The sequence below is a fragment of the Cariama cristata genome, unplaced genomic scaffold (assembly GCF_000690535.1).
Source record: "Cariama cristata isolate BGI_N322 unplaced genomic scaffold, ASM69053v1 scaffold11897, whole genome shotgun sequence".
In the NCBI taxonomy this organism is placed as follows: Eukaryota; Metazoa; Chordata; class Aves; order Cariamiformes; family Cariamidae; genus Cariama; species Cariama cristata.
The window spans coordinates 54415-71165 of NW_009624982.1; positions in this window are offsets into that span (position 1 = coordinate 54415).

The window sequence follows — 16751 nt, forward strand, 5'->3', positions numbered from 1 at the left end:
GTTGAAAGTCTTTGCTGCGGGGTTTCTAGGCTCACCAGCAGCCAGAAGACCTCTGCGAAGTGCATGAAAGCCCTCAAATTTACACTCAATTAATCAAACCCAGAATTTTCAGATTAAAATTTTTGGAGTTATTCACAATTAAAAATCGCTGTTATTTTTTAAATTGTTCAAGTAGTAAAAACAAAACATAGGGAAATCAAGAGAATAAAAGTCCAAAGCTTTAGCTACACACAGCAAAAAGGAGCAAACCTACTTTCAAAAAGCTACTTTTCAGTATATAAACTGTTTATTTTGCTTAGATCATTAAAAGTAAATGATGATATTTAGGCACACAGAAATGTAAAATGCTTCTGGATAGTGATGGGGGAGGTCAGGCCCAATATTTTCCTTCTGATTTTATCATCCAAGAGCAGAGTCATTTGCTTCTAGGGGTCAAACACTACCAACACTTCACTGTCCTCAATGCAGACCGAAAATACCTTGGGCATCCCATCAAGAGGGCATCCAACAACCCTGGGTGAATAGGACAATTACTGATAATCCACAAGGCATTGTAGGCATACAGTGCACTGCTCTACTCCAAACCATTTGCAAAATCAGTACGACAAGACAGATGCAGAGAAAAAAATGCAGAGGTATGTAACAGCAAAGGAGAATATATGGAGATGACAGACAATGTGAACAAGTTGAAACAGCTTCTTTGAAGGGAATAGCTGTTGAGGAGCTGAGGGAGGAGCAAAGGGAAAATCAGGTGATGAGAACCAGGCGATGGCTTTGAGCAGAGATGTACGGCAAGAAGCAAAGAGGAAAGCTGGGCAGGGGGCAGGTATGGCAAGAGGGAGAGGAGTTTGAGAAGCAACGAATGCAAACAGCTGAGCTATCAGCACAAATGAGATTTTGAAGGTCAGCAGCAGCTGGGAGAAAGGATCTTGAACTTGGCATGTTCGAAGGTCAGTGAAAGAACTGAAGTTCCTTGGAGAGAACAAGACGAAAGTCAGCACATGCTCGGATGTTGAGGCGGGATGCTGAGGAGGGGAAGACAGCTCCAGGGGTCACAGCAAGAAAGACAGTGGAACTGCCAAGAGGAAAGAAATGGAAGGTAATAAAAATTCAGAAGGAAAATTAAACACTCCTTGAGATAGACTGAGCTTCAGATGGCATAGAATCATAGAATGCTTTGGGTTGGAAGGGACCTTTAAGGGTCATCTAGCCCAACCCACCCTGCAATGAACAGGCACATCTTCAACTAGATACATCAGGACATCCAGATTACACATTGCCTGGAAGTGATGCTTCATTCTTGTTTGCCAAACAGCATAAACCCGCTATTGCAAAAGCAAAAATAAAGTTGTGCAAATATACTCCTTCCTCCCCAGAAGACTGCTGAGTTACAGCAGTTATGAGAATCATAACAAACTGATATCAAAGAGCCTCTACAAAGCACTCCCTTTCCTGCTGTCACTTCCAAACCAATACGTTACTGCCACGCCATAAAGCCTCCTTTTATTCGACCTTCTCCTCAGAAGAACCTACTATCACACTGAAGTTTTAAGAGATCTAGTAACAAAGTATTTTCAGTTTGGAATATAAAGGAAGAACTAAAATAATCTCAAACCTGAACATTACTGCTAATTTGAAACACAGCGATATTGATGTTCTTTCATCTCTTTCGATTTTGAAGCCATAGTCTGAAAAGTTGCCTGGTTATGTATCACTTGGCAAAGTGTGCACCCAACATGCAATATAAATAATAAATGGCAAAGCCATTAAAACCTCAAGATTTCCAAGACTTGTATTAACTGGTTCTCTTGTTTCATATTTTCCTCCACTTTCTACCATCAGGGCTTTAATTTGTTAACGCACTAGTACTTTGTTAATAATACGATAACCCCTCTAGCTGTTGGAGAGTGATCAGATAAAGGATTGCACGTGTGTTCCCTGTCATATATAAATTTCCCCATTTTTTCTGGTATCTTCTTGTCAAACTTGTTTATTTTTTTCTGAAAGTGATGAAATGAGAGGCACTCGCTGTTGCAACACATAGCTGTTAGTGTTGCATGGGGCAGTGTAAGACTGTGTCCCTCTCCACACAGAAAATTCTGCCTTTATCAGAGCTCACAGCTCCAGTTCCTTTTCTTTTCTCTTTCTTGTCTCATCCACAAATTCAATTTCCAAATGTCCAGCTTTCTGTAAGAGTTGGGGAATACTTCCCCAGCTCTTTTCTGCACCAGCCTTTCCTTCCGAGCTGGTATCAAAGAGGCACCACCAGCAATCCTCCCCCAATGCACAGCCCACCCTGGACAATGCCACCAGCAAGCAGGAATAAGAGAAGTAACCTCAGAATTGTGCAGAAACTCTTGGGATAGATTTGAAGCATCTTGCAGGCCAGAAAAATATAAGGAAAAAGGTAGTATCTTGAGCATATTCAATCTTTGTCTCATACTTCTTGCACCTTTGGGGCCTTCCAAATGGTTTAGTGGGTTTAGTGGGCATGGTGGCATTGGGTGGAAGGTTGGACTTGATGATCTTTGAGGTGTCTTCCAACCATAACGATTCTGTGATTCTATGATTCTATGATTCCTCATTCATGGTCACTCATCAGAATATCCCTGATAGGATATTCCTCCCCAGGAATATTTCCCTCTACCTTTCTCTCATAAGGTCCCACACATAAGTCCATATATCCATATGCATTGCTGTTCAAATTATGTGTCTCAGTCAGCTGATTTTCTACAGTATGGAAGGGCTGAGGAGGAGACAAGAAAAGAGAAGATTGATGAGTTAGGCTCTGATAAATATTCTCGTCTGGAGACAAGTTTCTGTCATTTTAATTCTCACTAAGGGGTGAGAAAAAGAGAAACTATTCAGTGGATCTCATGTTGAAAGAAGAATCAATGCTATAACCACAACAGTGTGGCCTAGAAGTTCCTCAATTTTAAAGTTTCATCTTGTGCTCATTGGCAAAAAACTTCAACTAAAAGGCAATGGGCAAATCCATCTTGTTGGCACTCAGACAAACATATTATTTTGCTTAATCTATAACAGTTTATCTCCCAATTAAACTTCATGTTCTCCGCATACTTGCTATTATCATGCTTCTTTCACATATATTTATTACTATCTGGCATTACTTTTACAGTTCTGAACAAAATAATGTGTTTGCATCCCTGCACTATAGTGCACCCACAGCAAAGTAGGACAGTAGCATTAATGCTAAATGTCCCCAGCCTTACTGCCAGTTTGGAGCAGTGATAATTTGCACTGATGGCTCTAGGATATCCAGCCATCTTAGACAAACAAACAATCCCATCCATGTCCTTTATTCTTGTTTGGCTTCACAGTTTCCAGGCAGATTGCGTGGACATTTTGTTTTGTGATAAGTTTTTTCTGCTAATGATGTAAGATAAGAACTAGAATCCATGTATCTCATCCTCACTGCTGAGTTACCGTGACTGTCAGCAAATACCATCAGGTGTTGAACCACATGTCAACTAGATGCATTTCTTACACGACAACTTTGAAAACTCATTTAAGAAGCACAAATTACAACGTCTTTGAAGACATGAGGTGGTTCATAAAAAAAACCATCATTTTTCCAGTTTTGGACTTAGTGGTATGACTATTTCCCTACTTAAACAGCTATAGATATACACATAGATAAGAGGTTTTTCTAATTTCTTCAAAGATACTGAGCTAAATTTTAAATCCTAAAGCAGACAGAAAGATCCTTGGCTCTATTAGCAATGTGTAACTTGGATTATAGTACCCTCAATCTGAGTGAGATCTTGCTGTTTAAATCAGTATACAAAACACAGTAAGGATTCTGTCTGAAGTTATGGTAAATAATTTCTTCCTGGTACATGATAAAGATTTACAGTTTAGCCCACAATAAATTACAATCTTTGCCTCAAAGGCATTTTAAAAGACTGGTGCCTGCAACAGCAAAATCTCACTGTGTATGCAGGCGCTGAAATTATTAAGCTGTTGCACTTCACGTATTTTATTTTATATACAATTTGAAGAAAACAGAGAAAATACATTTATCACTGTTCAGAAAGCAACACGGTCATGCCCATGAGTTATTTTCTTAATGTTCTGTTTTATAAAGGACCTTATTTGTCAATGTGATGCCTGAGTCCTAAATCAAATATGAGTCAACAGTGCTTAGGTAGGGAAAACCCAAAGGGTTTGTAGAAAGATGGAGATCTCTTTCCAATATACCACTCAGTGGCAGGGAGTGCTAATCCTTCAAGGAAATTAAGACATTGAAGAAGCAGAGCTGTGAACCCATATATACTCTCCTTATGTGTCTTTTATCTGCCAGATACATCCTGCCAGGGAGATGGCATATATGGGCATATTATTTTTCAATCAGAGTCTATAGAATTTTTCTTTTTTAAGAAAAAATTGTTCCAGTATGCTACATTTTTGGTTGGGCCACTCATCTTTTCTATCCCTTTACCAACACAAGCTAGCTAGCTTTAAAGTGAAAACATTTCTCTATAGAAAAATGATTTGATTCTCAAATGCTTTCCAGTGATTCTTTTTCTTCTTTTTTTTCAGCCAAAGCTGGTTTTCAAACCAAGCCAAATTGATAAACAGCTTCAGTCATTCAGCAGATGTCTTATTTGGCAAGGAAAGCCCTGTCCCACTCAGTTCCACCTTCACTGACTAAGGTGGGGGAAGAGGAGAGCATCTATAGGGGCTGCTTTGGATAAGGGTATGAGGAGCTACCCCATCTCTGCCCCATCACGACTGAGGTGGCAGATGGGATGCAAAACCCTGGGCAGATAGATAAAAGCCTTTCTTCCTATCGCTGTGCGGTAGTCATCATACTGCAGCCCGATGGCAGAAGGTTGGGTCACAAAGTACTGACTCAGTCCCAAATGGCCTGTCAAAGCCTTGTATCTGATACAAGAAAAGGAGAACATGGCCCATGTTTCCAGCTTGTTAGCAGGAAAACAGTTCCTCTGTGCACGGAAAATATTAAAAACATGTTCCAGCCGTAAAAAGGAGGTGGATATATTATTTTTAGATACAAACGTATATTTGCCTTTGACTGATTTAACCTAGATTTATGAATCTGTTGCTGTTGCTCCCATGCCAGGAGTTGTGTTCTCTCCTCAGTTTTGCAGGACTCCTCACTGATCTCAGCAGGGATTCATAGAGGCTTAGCAAGCCCCTGGGTGATCAGACCCTTCCACCCATGAAACTGGAGCATAAAATGGAGAGCACATCTGAACATAGCCCTCCTTACTGGTGGTCCTGCTGCTTGGGACCCCCTCCTGCAGTGGTGCCATGCTGGGAGCTGTAGGGTCTCTGAGTGTGCAATGGGGAGCCAAAGCAGGAACTGGAGCAGCAGGAGACACAGATGGTCCTCCTGTGCCCCTTCCTCTGAAGAGTAATTTGGCTTTATGGTGTGGTCCCTGTGCCCCCACCGCCGGGCACCCCTCATTACTCTCTTTTCGTGGCTGCTGCATCCATCCCACTCATCTCACCTAGGGTTAGCAATTAGTTTCCCATCCTACAGCTTTCCCCTTTGATAACTGCAAAGATGCACAGAGCGACCAATGCAGAGCCCCCTGCTCCACCTTACAGCACCTAAATACGTTTCAGTTATTTTCATAAATATTTTTTCATTTTGATAAATATTTTACACTTTGTATCAGCATTTCACTGGCATCTGTTGTTTTGCATTAAAGGGCTAAGAGCATGAAAATCAGCTACACTTCTGAATGCACTGTGCTCTCCTGATCTCCCCCATCTCCTTCCTTCCCCTTTACTCAACTTCTTTCTAAAGTTCTTTCATACTTTAGAAAAAACATATGGTGATGACTTTTACTCTAGGATTTCTATCAAGATAGCTCTGCTCCATGCTACACAGCTGCATTTTAGGCTACTCATGACTGAAATCAGGAGGAAACAGGATCAAAAAAAATTGGCAGCATAATACAACATAGAGTGCATGGTAGGTCCTGTAAGCAGGGAGAGAGAAGCAACACCACTAGACTTGTTTAAGTACAAGAAGTTTCATATAGACTCTCAAACATTTTGTAACCATGCCAGTATTCAGTTCAAACCCTTACTTGGTTTCAACTGAGGAAGCAGATTCAAAACCAGTAACATAATACAACCTTTTTTTGAGCTATTGTGTGAGCACTGCCTTCAGCTTCTGAGCTAAGTAAATCTGGACCTCATGGTCAGGATTGAAGCAGAAATCCCCGCACTCGCTACCAGCAGGCAGGCAGGTACTTCCCATCCCCTCCTGGCTCTAGCATCCCTCCTCGATGGAGTTTCCCACCACAGTGGGGGTTTCCACATCTCCTGTCCTCTCAGGAGAGCTCCCCCAGCCCCATCCCTGACCCCCGCAGACCCTCTGTCCCCATCTCGGGAGGGCAAACCGCTCCTGCGTAACAAGCAAAAGGGGAGGAAGGTCAGACATGCTGGACTTCCTCTACATGAGAGGTTTCAGGGCGTGATCTGCTTTTATCAAGACAATCAAACAGCCATCTGCTGAGCACCCATCTGCACTTTTGGCAGCACAACCTCACCTGCCATTTGCTAGAGACCATCTTCACTTGGTACTTGCAGCAGTGAGGGGTCAGCCAGCCAATGTTGTCTGTGACTTTGGCTACACTAACAAAGACCTGAGGTCCCATTTGCTTGAAAAGTCAAGTTGCTCACAGGCTTAAGGGTCCATTGTACAGACAGTGTTAAACCAAATCCACGTGCCGAGGAGAACACTATCTGCAAGTCTACTGCTCTTACAGAGCAAAAAGTTACGCCCAAAGGCTCCTGTTCACAATACTACCACCTAAAATGTCTGTAGACATTTGCAAGTCACAGTTCATCTAGAGCCTGAGCTGAAATCCCAAAGAAGACAAGGGACAAGCCTGACCAGCTTCAACAGTCAAGATCTTAAAAGGCAAACATAATGTTAGGACCACCCCATGTCACTGTTTTTAAAGCAGAAGTCCCTACTACAATCAGGCTCCATCATGAATGAGTTTTATTTATTCTCTGGAGAGTACAATTACATTTATAAAAGCCTAGTATAAATGTCCTAACAGTCAGCAGAGTATATTGTAAACACGATGGGCCAAAATACATTAGCTTTATAAATCAGTGTTTTTCATCACTGGAATTAGAATTATCTTCTTACAGGGATCCACTCTGTAATCGAAAGAATGGCTTCTTACTTTATCACACCCTGCCAAACTAATGCAAATTCAAAGACTACCACTCTACTCAGTCAAAGACCACTCTGCCCAGTTAAATCCATCAAACACCTTCCTGAAGGTCAGTAGAAATGCCGCGCACAAGACAACTGGAAAATGCTTCACACTAATACAGAACCTGCACTGTTTTTTCACGGTGACCACAATTTCCTGTGCAGTTAAACTGTTCGTACGCTCAGTGAGGGCAGCTTGCTAAAAAACCAGTAGGTGCTGTGATCTTACCTCCTGGGTTCAAGCAGTGGGTCCAAACTGCCGGAGCAACAGCTCAACAGTTGCAAATCCAACGGAAAGGGGAGAACTTCTTAAAAATCCCAAACTTTTTGTGGGCTGAGGAACTGCAAAGTAGTATGTCGAAACAGGTTGCTGCGTGACTAGGAAAATCTTCCTTTTCTGCACAGCAACTAGTCAAGCCCAAGACTGTCAGCCCAAGACTGAACCCAGAGAGGGAAGTGACTGGTAACAAAACGTCATAGTGAAACAGATTTTGTCTTTATAAGGAAATTTAGCATACTCTAGTCTCCCTCTTCACCTCTTACTCCTACAATAGGTCCACTGTCGTGTACCACCTCCTCTCGGTTTTACCCCTCTTTGGTTCCGTTGTCTCACTAAGCACACGTACATGCGCACGCACACACAAAACGCCTTCTTTCTTTGGTGATAAACGCAGCCATGTTTTAAACTCACAGAACAACAAGGTCTGCAGTCCTACCCTGCGCTGAACGCAGGGCTGGCCGCAAAGTCAGGCCGGGGTGCTTGGGGCGGTGTCTCCAGGGATGGAGACTCCTCAACATCTCTGGGCAATCTCTGCCAACGTTTGACTGTCCTCGCTGTGAAAACTTTTTTTCCTTGCGTTTGGTTGGAATTTCCATTGATGCAACATGTGACCTTTTTATTCTTGGTGCACGCCTCTGACAAAAGGCTGGTTCCACCTTCTCTATAAGTTCTGATTAGGTAGGTGTAGACACCAAGAAGATCCCTGTCAGCCCTCTCCTCTCCAGACTAGAAGAGGTACAGCCCTCTCTGCCTCTTCTCGGATCTCGTGTGCTCCAGCCCATCACCATCCTGGTGGCTCTCTACAGTTTGGTCATCATGTTAAATAACATGGCTCTCTACAGTTTGTTAAAGCCTTTCTTGTACAGGGGAGCCGCAAACAGGTCACAGTGCTCCTCACGCTGCCTCACAACTGACACCCATTTCAAGGACACGTTTCCCAGCTACACTGAGACTCAAGCATAAAAGTGCTTGATGGATGCAAACTTTAGCTGTCTTTCAACCCTGATGATGCAGTGTTGCAGAAACATTAACAGAACTGATAACATCAATAGATGAAAGTGATTCATCAACCCCGTGGGGATTTTAAGAAATGTCCTGCCTTAACAGCAAAATTCCCACCACTTCCCACAGGCTGAAGAATTGTCCTTCTGCTTTTTTAAGAACTTCTGTTCTGACTTTTACCTCTGAAAACAGGTAGCTGAAAAAATAACCAAACTGAATGGCTTTAATGAAAAAGCTGTCATTCATAATTCATCAGACCAGCTGGACCATCAGCTAGATGCTGATGTAGAGAGCTTCAGGAAAACCTTCTCACGAACAAATCCCCATAGTTAAGTTCCATCCTTGAAGCACACATACATTTGCTGTATTCAGAATGGCATTGAAACATATTCCAGGCATTTTTAATGACTTCCTTCTATTAGAAAAATACCTCCTCTATGGTATTTCATTATTTGATAGACTGTGCCATGACTCCTTTTCTTTGTTTCCTAGGGTATTTAACACCAGCCTGATGGTTTGCCCTAACTTTTTTCTTACAGACCTTTTTCAAATTCTTAATTATTTCTGTTGCTCTCCATGACATCTCCTTGAATGCTGCTCTACCTTTTCTGAGATAGGGAAGAAGGCACCACAAGGATGCATGCCTTAAATCTAACATGATGTTTTATATTCATCTCACTTAGACTGAGCTCAGTGCTGTGTCATCAGTACACAGCACTGAATCATACTAATACATACCAACAGGCACCAGCTGTGCTAAAACAGTGCTCGAACAAGTTTAGAAATACAAGGACAGCAGGGATGAGATTTAAAGTATGATGGATTTATAAGGCAAATATAAACGAAAGATTTTGATATATTTGCCATGTGGACCACGAATCCCTTTCCCTTTTTCTGCCTTATTTAAAGACCTACTGGACTGTTGCTATGTATACCTTATAATACTGTCTCACCAAACATTATTAAACTTATGTAGTCTTTACACACAACTCCAGCTGAAGTCCTCTCATGACAACACACTATTTAAATTCTGCACTGTGCATCTCTGAAGCATCACAAAAATAACAATTTTATTGGGCAGCATTGAAATACATTTAACTGGTACAGTGCAATCGTTAACTCCTGCCTGTACCTGGTTAACTTGTACCTGTGTGATGTTTGTTTGTGTATTGCTGGCAATGTATGATTATATGACAATGATCTGTCTAATGTAATTTCTTGCACAGGGCAGGATACTGCAGGCAATCATTATACTATCAATTTCCCAGAAGTGTGTTGAATCTTAACTCTTCAATATAAATAGCTTGTATTTTGCAATAAAGTATGCTTACAGTTAGCAACAGGCTAGCTGGTGTCATGATAGGATGTACTGTGGTACTGAGTTCAATGTCCATTACTGTCCCACATCAGAAAACTAATACACTTGACCTACAGCTCCAGTCTTAGGGCCAAAATCCCAATGCAGCTACTTTGAGATTTACTTGCATGAAAAGCAGGAGAATTAGAGAGGGGTGTTCCTCCAGGTACAAGCAAAGACATTAGGAAACAGCTAAGATGATTGTTTGCAAATGAAGTACCATAAATTAACATGCACTGTGTCTAATCACTCACAGAGGGAGAACTATAATTATAAACAGACCATGCCCCTGAGCTACAGCTGAACAGGTCAAAACCAATCCTTTCCCCTCTGTTGTCATCACTAAAACACTTCAAAAGCCTTGCCCCTTATCGTGGGGCCCTTATCCTTCCACGTACCTTTTGCAACGCTGACACTCTCATCCTGCTGCCCGTACAACGCGGCCACGCGGCCACGCTTCACTGCAGGTCAGCCAGACCGTGTCACCGCAGGCTTCAAACCCTTCCACGGCTTTTCTCCTCCTCTCCCGCAGCCTCGGCTCTCCTCTACCTCTGCGTCAGCCCCGCGGCTCTGAGCAGCAGAGCAGACTCGCTCCCGCCTCCTCGCCTGCCAACAGGCTCTCATCTTCCTCCCCTTCACCCCCAGCTGCTTTGGGCAGCCTTAGGAAGGGCAGCAACTGCTCACTTTCTCCCATCATCAAGCTCGGATATTTCTTAGCAAGGTAAGCGCCAACCCAAAAAGCCTGCAGGAACCGTTGATCCCGTTTCTGCCAATGAATGGGAATTATATTTGGAGGAACTGGGGCATCTGCCTAAGAAGAGGTACAGTGGCTTCATCTTACTTGGCAGCATTGTGTTCTGGTACCATGGAGGGGGTTTGCAGGGATCCCCAACTGAGGAGGGAGTTGGGGTCTGCTGTAGGTGAACAGTTCCCTTGTGGGAACTCAGGAAGGATATTCCTGCAGTGGCTTTTTCTGGCACGGTCACCTCTTGGCTCTTGCCTTTGTAACTGCCCACTGCAGTCTCCCAAGACCTTTGCCTTCCTTCAGGCTGCTTCTGCTTCAGGGAATGAGTTTCTCCAAGAACCAATATTTTGCAAAATCACATTTGTATAATGCAACGCCTTCCTTGCCACTGCTGATAGAGTCACGAGTTGTGGGCATGTCCTCCATCCCAGAACGTACGCAGGATGGGAAGGGTGCGGTGGGGAGCAGAGTGGGGACAGCAGCACAGATCTTCCAAGCTGACAGCTTCCTGTGGACCTTGCAAAATACTTTTGTTTTAATGGCAGCGCGATTTTAAATAAACCCTTTGAAGGGAACCTCCTGGTCCATGAAAAACTAAGGTAAATAAAAATTAATGGAAATTATTTAAAAGTGATCTCATGTAAACAAATAATATCTTGCTCCTATACAAGTACAGAGGACCTGATCTAATTCCCACTACTGTTTGATGCGATCTGAATCACACCTTTATTCCATGCTTTTATTCCTAGTAAAGTCAGTGACACATCCTACAGCCACTAGTGATTTAGGGACTGAAATGCCTGCCTCATTTCTGAAAAATAGATCCTGAGAACTTAAATACTGTTGAAAGGTACGTGAGTCCTTGTGAAGCAGGAGTCATTATTTTGATGGCATGTGCTCAGGTGGAGGCAGGTAATTCAACCCGCTGCTGGGACTGGTATCCTGAAATGTCAGGTGTGATCTCTGCAGGGGAGAGAATACTAAAGAGTGGGGGCTTTGAGAATGCATGTGAAAATAATACCCTTTGCACTGTATTCCTCCTGCATTACATCTGCCAGAAAAAGCCTTGAGAATGCAAAGCAATGGTTGGTGATCCCATTGAACCTGTCACTACATGGATACTGTGATCTTTTGGGGTTGGAATCAGGATATTATGAAGTGATTTGTTGGTGCAACAAGAGCATCTCACTCTGTCTCCATCTGTTCACGCAGGAAGGAGTGGGGCAGATCTAACCCTGCAGGGCTTCATCTCCAGCTGGAGTTTGCCACTGTGCTCTCCCTCCCCGAGACACAGGATCTCCAACCCCGATGCAACCACTGCCCTCCACACCAGGACCCACCGACCCCCACGGACTTCTTGTACGGTGCCCTGCACAGCTCCTGCCTGGAGCCAGAAGAGGAGGGAGAAGGTAGCATGGAGGGTGATGGCCCATGCCTACACAGGTGTGACAAAAATGAAGGGAAACCTCTGCCACCGAGCAGAGCTGGGAGCCTTGAGTGTGACTTGGCAGGAAGGGATGGACACTTGGGCAGGGAGGGACATCTGGGCTTGTATACTGGCACGTCTGGAGATAGAGGAATGTAGAAAGAAGTTCTCTTATACTGAAATGGGTGGTTTTGGTGGGGTCATTCTCAGAATCAGTGGCTCTCCAAACTTCCCCTTTTCCCCTGGAGCTGGGCACAGGAACAACCAGGAGGATAATGTCCTGTTAAACCTAGGCTGGGAGACTGGCTTACGATTTTACACGCTTGTGCAGCTTTTGGTTTCCAAACCCTTAACTCTGAAAACCTGTCTTAAGAGACTTTTAAGGAAATCTTTTTTTCAGTTTCACTGTCAAGCTGTCTTATTTAGGAATCAAGATGAGCCACAAAGATCAAATAAGCTACTAGTAGACTGTTTCCACAAAACAAAGCAAAAGATCACTCCTGAGGAGGGGGTACAACCTACAACCAGCCTAGAAAGATTCATGCTCCCCAAAATATATGTGCAGGGGCCTAGGAGAGAACAGTGCCTGCTAGCAGAGGAGAACATGGGGCAACGATAAATTGCTGGTCTTGGAGCAGGTTTTTCCCTCGGCAGAAGTAGCCAAACAGCCCTGTGAAAAAAAAAGCAGATACCTCTGAGGCCACGAATGAACTCCGGGCTGTCTGACTCAGTACCAAATTTCCAATGTCATTTGCTTCAAAGAGATCTTCTGCACTGAAGTGACTGAGTGTGTCTGAAAGTTCTCCTTATGGCGCAGTCCCAAGCCCTTGCCGTTAAGAGCTTAGTCTTACTTAAAAGGTGTAAGGAACAAGATTAATTTCCTGCAAGCAGTCTGAACTTTGAAGGAGAGGCATTTAAGCAAGTAAAAAATGAAATAGCAGGGGAAAAAAGCCCTATAAAATGAAAGCAATGATAAATAAATAACAGGAAAGTGTACACCCCACTACAAATTTAATAGGCTACGCCCAGCCATGAATTATTGAGCAGAACCATCCATTTGCTACAACGGGGAGTACTAGTGAAATATTAATAATGGTGCATGAGTTAATCTTAGGTTTTACTTGGTGGGGAGAGAGAAGAAGAGGTTGGAAAAGCCTGGCCACTGTTACCGACCGAGGGCCCAGGGCCCGCGGCCAGCGCCCGCGTCTGGCTGCAGCAGGAGGAGGGCGCGGGCCCCCCGCTGCCCCGGGAAAGCGCCCGAATCCCACGTCTCGAACAGAGACTGGCAGTGACTCCCCCAGCTGATAAACCCATTTCCAGAAGGATATGGGTCTAGAAGTGTCATTCACAGAGGCTGCTGCAACAATACTGGTGCTCATGGTTTGGTTTTTATTTTTGCACTTCTATGAAAACCAGAGTCTTGGTTAGACCCTGACTTGGCCCAAAATCTGTTTCCTAGCTGTTCTGGTTTTCTTTCAGGAAATATTTCATCTTTGTGATGGGGGAAACGTATGAAAATGTGACATTGGTGGCTCAGCTGACCAGAAGTTTACAGGAGTAAAAGGCATGGAGAAACACATGGAAAAAATATTTTATTTTTAATTTTACTTATTATGACAGTTGTTTTTGCAAAGCCGGGAGGAAACAAGTCATGATTTTTGAGAATCTGGATCTGGCAAAAGCTGTCTCATAGTTAACCAACCTTCTCGTTTATCTGTTTCACTTACAGCCTCAATCTCTCTCAATTTTTGGTGAGTGAACTGTAGGTGCCCAGGCCCCCTCCCCTCCCCTGCCCCACTGCACACCCAGGGCGGCTGTCACGGCAAAGATAAAGGACTTCTGCTGGGAACCCAGGTACCGCCATCCCACCGCCAGAATTTCAAGTCCCTCTCCAGAATTTCAAGTCCCTGCAAACTGGTGTGATGGCAGGAAAAAAAACCCCACAATTACAAATGAAGCTGGTCTCCCCAACAAGTCCTCCACAGGCACCTTTTGGCCAAGAAAAGAATAATTCAATTTCCTTTGGATCCAGATGGAAATCTGCACACAAACACCTGTAGGACTGAACAAAATATTGGGTGTGTCCAGCTCACTCACATACGTACCTTCTTGAATATTCTATCATTATGTTTTGATTTTATATGTTTTTAAATGTTGGAAATTTTAACCTCCTAGGCTCTTTGCTTTGCTTTTAGCTTATTTTTCATGGTTTTCACCCAGCTTCTTTAAAAGCTCTATTTCTGTACCTCTTCCTCTTTTTTTGGCATGTTTCCCTTTATTCTCTCATTTTCCCTTTGCACGTTTTCTATATTCTTTTCCCTTCTCCCTCTACCTCTTGCCATTTCCCCACTCCCTGACTCCTACCCTAGCAGTTTCTACTTGCTTGTTGTCACGCGGTGCTCTTCTGCCAGCATTCTTCATAATATTTCTAAGGGTATTCAGCTCAGAAGCCCCACTTCTTTTTGCAGCCTCTCGCCTGCATTTTCCAAGCCTGGGGGTCAATGGCCTGAAATTCTGCACAGAAACTGCTGCTCAGAAACCCGTACAAGCAGTTATTAGTTCCCTGTCAAGAAGGGAAGTTTTCCTCCCGCAGGAGGAACTTGCTGTGTTTCTACAGCATATAAAAAAAAAAATCTCAGTACAGAATCTGGAGATCAAATGCCCGAACTGAGGGGGGTTTGTTTCCAGCCTTGCCACGGTTGTGTTTGCAGAGCCAGCCCTGCTTCTGGCTTTGCATCCCGGGGATTTGCCAGCCTCCTGCGGGTCACAGATAAAAGCCAGCGCTCGGCCGACCGTGTGCTGCGCTGGGTGACAGCCTTTCGCTCGGAAGGAACATGTCCTGCATCGACTGAAGCTGCAGGAAGACAAAAACAATTGAGTGGGTTTTTTTTTCGTGGAGGCATTAGTATGGAAATTAAACACAGGACGTATCTGAGATCAGGCTTTCCACAAAGGTCCTGAACCCAACAAACTCCTACCTGGTGCATCTCTGTTTTTGGAAAAGGAATGCGTACAAGGGCATCCTCTTTCCTGGCAAATCTAGTCACAGTAATGTTTTGACATTGTGATTAAGAAAACCTCAGAGTCGGAGCTTGTATTTGGGATGAAGTGGTGGAGTCACCATCCCTGGAGGCATTTAAAAGGCATGTAGATGTAGTGCTTATGGACATGGTTTAGTGGTGGACTTGGCAGTGTTAGGTTTACAGTTGGACTCAATGATCTTAAAGGTCCTTTCCAACCTAAACGATTCTATGATTCTATGAATCCCTTCCATGACTAACAAATATGAGTGGAAAAAGACATTTCTGTCCTTCTCTGCCTGCTAGCAATCATGAACACAGCTGGTCTTAGCTGTAATTCTGCTTCAGCCCAAGCCCCATGAAAACCCGGTTATGATTCCTTCATGTTTTCAGTATCAGCTTTGCTAATCTCAAATAAGCAAAAGCAAGCTTTTCCTTGCTTTTTTTTTTTCATCTTGCTGGTCAAACACCTTCCTGTCCTAGTGGTTGGAATTGATACCTCTTCGAAGCTCGGCTGAGATAAGGCTGGAAGCTCAGCTGAGGTAAGGTTGAAGAGATGTGGATACGCTCTGCAAGGCAATTGAAGGGTATTCATCCAAAGACATGTTCCTATTCTAGAAGTCTATATAAAGCAGTAGCTGGGCTTTGACAGTAACGGTGGTGAGGATTGCGAGCCTTTGCACATCTGAGCAAAAGTTTGAGGCAGTCTGGACAAGTTTTAGCAAACAACATATTTAGCACCTGACTAAAATACGGTCAGGAAGACCTTCTGTATTGGGGTAGTGATTAAGTTAGCAATCATGAAGAAGGCATATGTTGTAAAAGAGAAAACTAGACTTTAATTTTGCTGACTGCTTAAATTGAAAGACTTTGGAGGGAACACAGAGAGATGGAAGATCCACCATTGGAAAGCAAGTGCTGAGTGTGAAGTGCCAGATGCGTACCAGGTGGCATGAGTTTGCTCACACAGATGCTGCTTGTGTTGCTACCAGTGGGTATCATACAGGAGCTGCCCGCACTGCCAGAAAACAGCCAGAGCACATCCTCAAACAAGCAGAGGAGTTTCTTCTCTCCGCATCCTCGCTTATTTTTTGTGTGGTAAGCACAGCACTCACCATTTTCTGTGCTGCTGTGGCCAATGCACACCGAAAGCTAATGATGCAGAGTCATCAGGCGTGTTTTCAAATGTCAGAAGACTCAAAAGAGCCCCTAAAAAACTGTTCTTGAAAAGGAGCAGGAAACATTAGCTCTTGAGTGTTATCTAAAAGACAAATAAACTTGAAACAAACATTAATTGCTCTTTTGACACAGCATTCAAGAGGCACAGGGGAAACTGAAATGTTAAACAATTTGGTAGCAAATGAAAGCTCCACAACCGTGTGTGTGTTTGTTGGTGGTGTGAGGAATTTAGAAACCAAGGCCTTCTGCAGGGCAGAGCCAGGAGACAAGCCTTGTGCCATCCAAGTGACAGGCACCAGTAACTCCAGCAAGTGCCCTCTTTGCTCTCACAGATCACAGGGAAAGAACAAACTCTTCCAGGCAGCTGCTCAGAAATCCCTGCACAAACAACTCAAGGAGCAATAGTGTTTGGCCACATTCAGCTCTGCATCCCACTAAATAAATGCACAGACCATGGCATCCTTGCAGGTCACCCCCAAGTCAACAGTCAGGTCCATGTTCCCAGACATTC